Raw genomic sequence first — 5,328 nt, forward strand, 5'->3', positions numbered from 1 at the left:
AATAGCCCAGTTAATGAGAACAAGAAGCCTCTCCACTTCATCTTTTGCCGTCGTCTCCATTTGACGCAGCATGGTGAATATCCCTTCCCCATACGGACCATATCCCTACTTGGATATTAGGTCTTCACCAGATTCCTCTTGCTGCAAAATATATTCCCTATTGAGGCAAATTCTCAGCTATCTCAGTTTTTGGTTTCGGCTACTGTTCCGGCTCGAAGGACCAATGTAAACCGGGATCTATAATTCGTAGAAAGAACACGACGTCCTTCCCTGATGAATTCCATACAATCTTATGGAGCGGTCGTAAAATTCGTCGTTAACTTACATGGGTGGCAACCAATCTCTTCATCATAAATTACATTTAGTAATCTATCTCAAATATGCCACATGTATCAATGGAAAGTCTTATCTCGCATTATTATATTCTTGGAGAGAAGACTCCCACCACACGCTTATCTCTTTAAGTGGACTGTATATTAAAAATAGATCCCCATTCAACAAAATATATTCTCCTTCTACACATTTTCCCACTCAAGACATTCACTATCTTTATTATAAAGTTAATATGTTCTTACGTGAACATGTTTGGAGATGCTAATGATCGGCAACTGGATAGCTAATTCTAACGCTGGGGAGGATTAAAGCCTCAAGAGACTTTGTTTGCTAAGGGCAACAAAAGCGAAATCGGTCTGAATCATTCACCTTTATGGCATCATTGCCTTTTTTCAGTAGCGGGACTACACTGTTCATTTTACAGATTTCGGGAACGACAGCTTGAGAACTTTAGTCATCCAGCTGTTTCAGCATAACCATGGAGATTCCATCAGGGTCCAACGCTTTGGGTGATTTAGCGTCCCTGATGACATTTGATCCACTGTAAATTGTAGTGGTTCTTGCTCGGTGGGAAGAAATTTAATGCGAGTTGTTATCTTCCTTTCGCCCTATCACACCCGCAATGCCCGACAAATTGTCGATTAAAATAACTTCGGATAAGGTATACGTCGCCAAACGTGACGGAGATCCTACCTTCCACCTTTTCAGGATTCGAAGGTGTCTTCACCATTGTTCACAATTCACTAATTCCCAAATATGGCACTCTCCGCTACTTCTCGTAAGGGCGTCCAAATTGACCATGCAAAACGTATAGCTATCAATCTTCTTTGCCAGCGCTATGCCCCTCTGGTGATTAGGACCGAATGCCACAACTCGTGATGAGCTTTAAATTTCCCTGAGAGCAGTCGGTTATGATTTTCCAAAAGCGGGCTACTTTTGGACATTTAACCTGGAGTAAAATTATTAATCGGCTGGATGTAGTTGCTTAACATAACTTTACCTTGGCATTTCCACATCTGATTGCTACCCTGTCATTAGAACTGAAACGAGATAGTTCTTTATTGAACAGACTGGTACAACAGGAAAGCTAATTCTCCACCTCCACTTCTGGTGCGATCCTTCCTCAGTACGCTGTAACCGTCACAACGCTGTATGCTGCTGTTGATGTTGAAATTAGTTTGCTGTACCACCGTGACCGTAATATTCTTATGACTCATAAATTCCACTATTTTCTTGATCCTACCTTGGAATCCATTGCAATTGAATTGCAAAAATGAAGCATTTTCAGAGATTGGAGTAGCAACGACCGATATTAAATGTTAGCAGAACTGCGGGGGAGTCTTGTATTATAATAAAGACGTCGACGGCGTCTCACTTGGGAGCTGTGTTCTGACCCTCAAAGAGTCAAAGGGCCGTACCACCAGTCCTCAGCGCGCTACGGATCTCCACGGATCTCCACGGATTTTTTACTTGTTTCTTTATTCAACCGATTTGCCGATATAGTTGAGGCGGTGCCGTGACATAACTCCCAACGGACATAAATCACAAAACGATTTTGAGAGTTATTTTGGGAGCTATGTCCGACCCCCCTTAGCGGACATAAGTTCCAATGGGAGTTATGCCCGTTTTTAAAATGTAAGTGATTTTTATTTAAATACAATTTTTATTTCAAATGTATAAGAAAAAAATTAAAAATTAACTTTAAGTTCATATGCATTTTTCATTTCATAAAAAAATTATAACTGATTTAAAAATTTTAAGAAAAATAAGTACAAAGCCATCTCAAATCGAACTATATTCAAAATTTGCCTTCAAACCTATTTTAAACGAAAAATGCTGCCTACAGGAAAATAAGAAGTTTTTGTTAAAATTCACAAATACTTTCTGAAAAAAAATAGCGCGATTTTTTACAAAAATATTTTCACAATTTAAGAAAATAAAATGTTTTTGTAAAAATATTCAAATACTTTCTGAAAAACGAAAAGTGCCGCAGGCGAAAATATTTTTGAAAAAATCGCGCGATTTTTTACAAAAATATTTTCACAATTTGAGATGATAAAAAGTTTTTCTAATAATATTCAAATACATTCTGAAAAACTAAAAGCGCCGCAGTCGAAAATATTTTTGAAAAAATCGCAAGATTTTTTACGAAAATATTTCACAATTTAAGAAAATAAAAAGTTTTTGTAAATATATTCAAATACTTTCTGAAAAACGAAAAGCGCCGCAGCCGAAAATATTTTTGAAAAAATCGCGCGAGTTTTTACAAAAATATTTTCACAATTTGAGATGATAAAAAGTTTTTATAATAAAATTAGCAAAGTGCCCGCTACTTCGTATGCGGAAAGGATATAAAAGCAAATAAACAATATATAATATGGAAATGGCGAATTGTAATCAACATTTATTTTTATTTTAGTACTTATTGTTCGTCCCCCATTATGTCCGATTTTCAAAAAGATCAGTCGTATCTTACCCTTAACCATTAACAGCGAGACAAACGTTGCACACCAGTACTCACCCTAACTCCAAAACGCACAGATTCTAGCACTGTCCCTACACCCAACAACAAATTGAGTGCCATTAAGTACTTTTCGTATACTTATGGACACGTTTTTCGACGACATATCTCAACCCTACACTGACTTTAATACAAAATAAAAACACTAATCGTAATTCCAAATCTCAAGATTCCAAGTGTATCCGTTCATCCTATTCCAAACTTTACCAAACTTAGTACTATTTCGTACTCTTCGTACCCATAATTGAGATTTTCGAAAAATACCTCAATTCTTCAATTCAACGGTAATTTTCATTCCACATTTAAGGATTCCAGCTCTATCCGTTCATCCAAATCCGAATTGTACCAAATGTAGTACCATTTAATAATTTTCGTAACCATAAGTACGAAGTTCCAAAAGTTCCTCACCCTTACACTCGAACAGTAACTCTAATTCAGAATTTCAGGATTCCAGCTCTATCCGTTCACTCAAATCTAAATTTTCCCAAATTTAGTGCTTTCTGTACCCAACAGTACGAATTTCCAAAACTACCTTAATTCAACAATCCGACAGCAATCTTAATTCTAAATTTCAGGAGTCCAGCTTTATTCACTCACCCAAATCCAAGTTGTACCAAATTTAGTTCCGTCCATCTCAATCCAAATTTAGTACTTTTAGTACCCGTAAGTACGAACCTCCAAAACTACCTCAATCCTACACCCCTACAGGAATCTTAATTCAAAACTTCAAGTGTCCAGCTTTATTCGCTCACCCAAATTTAGTACCATTTAGAACTTTTGGTCCCATAAATACGAATTTCTAAAACTACCTCAATCCAACAGAAACATCAATTCCACATTTCAGGTTCCCAGCTCTATCCGTTCACCCAAATCACCATTGTACCAAATTTAGTACCATTTATTACTTTTCGTACTGTAAGTACTAACTTCCAAAACTACCTTAGTCCTACACTCCAACAGTAATACTAATTCCAAATTTCAGGATTCCAGCTCTATTCGTTTATCCAAATCCAAATTTAGTACCATTTAGTACTTTTCGTACCCATAAGTAAAAATTTTCAAAACTACCTCAGTTTTATGTTCAAACAATAAGCTTAATTCCGAATTTCAGGATTCCAGATATATCCGATCTCTGAAATCCAAATTTGGTACCATTTAGTACTATTCGCATCCAAAGTACGAATTTCTAAACCTACCTCTATCAACACTCCAACATCAATTTTATTTCACGATTCCAAATGTATCCTATCACTGAAATCCAAATTGCACCAAATAAAGTACCATTTAGTACTTTTCCTACCCATAACTAAAAATTTCCAAAACTTTATCAATCCAACAGTACTCCTTATTCCAAATCTCGGGATTCCAGCTATATCCGTTCACCCAAATCCAAATTGTACCAAATTTGGTACCATTTAGTACTATTCGTACCAATGAGTGCGAATTTCCACAACTTCCTCAATCCTACACGCCAGCAGTAAACTTAATTCCAAATTTCAGGATTACAGCTGCATCCGATCACCGTAATCCAAATTGTACCAAATTTGGCACTACTTAGTACTTTTCGTATCCAAAGTACGAATTTTCACACCTACCTCTATCAACACTCCAACAGTAATCGTAATTCTGAATTTCAGGATTCCAAATGTATCCGATCACACAAATTAAAATTGTACCAAATTTGGTACCACTTAGTACTTTTCGTACTTCTTATTTCGTAATTCTTATTACGAATCTCGGGATTCCAGCTATATCCGTTCACCCAAAACCAAATTGTACCAGATTTGGTACCATTTAGTACTTTTCGTACCCATAAGTATAAATTTTCAAAACTACCTCAGTGCTATGTTCAAACAATAAGCTTAATTCCGAATTTCAGGATACCAGATTCATAAAATAACTTAAACCCAAATTTGGTACCATTTAGTACTATTCGTATCCAAAGTACGAATTTCCAAACCTAGCTCTATCAACACTCCAACAGCAAGTTTAATTCCAATTCACGATTCCAAATGTATCCTATCACTGAAATCCAAATAGTACCGAATTTAGTACCATTTAGTACTTTTCCTACCAATAACTAAAAATTTCCAAAATTTTATCAAGCCTACACTCCAACAGTACCCCTTTTCCAAATCTCGGAATTCCAGCTATATCCGTTCACCCAAATCCAACTTGTACCAAATTTGGCACTATTTAGTACTACTCGTACACATGAGTACGAATTTCCACAACTACCTCAATCCTACACGACAACAGTAATCTTAATTCCAAATTTCAAGATTACAGCTGCATCCGATCACCGTAATCTAAATTGTACCAAATTTAGTACCATTTAGTACTTTTTGTTCCCATAGGTCCGAATTTCCAAACCTACCTCTATCAAACACTCCAACAGTAATCTTAATTTCGAATTTCAGGATTCCAAATATATCCGATCACCCATATCCAAATTGTACCAAATTTGGTACCAT

The sequence above is a fragment of the Musca autumnalis genome, unplaced genomic scaffold (genome assembly GCF_047663935.1).
Source record: "Musca autumnalis isolate F117 unplaced genomic scaffold, ASM4766393v1 scaffold_1, whole genome shotgun sequence".
Classification (NCBI taxonomy): Eukaryota; Metazoa; Arthropoda; class Insecta; order Diptera; family Muscidae; genus Musca; species Musca autumnalis.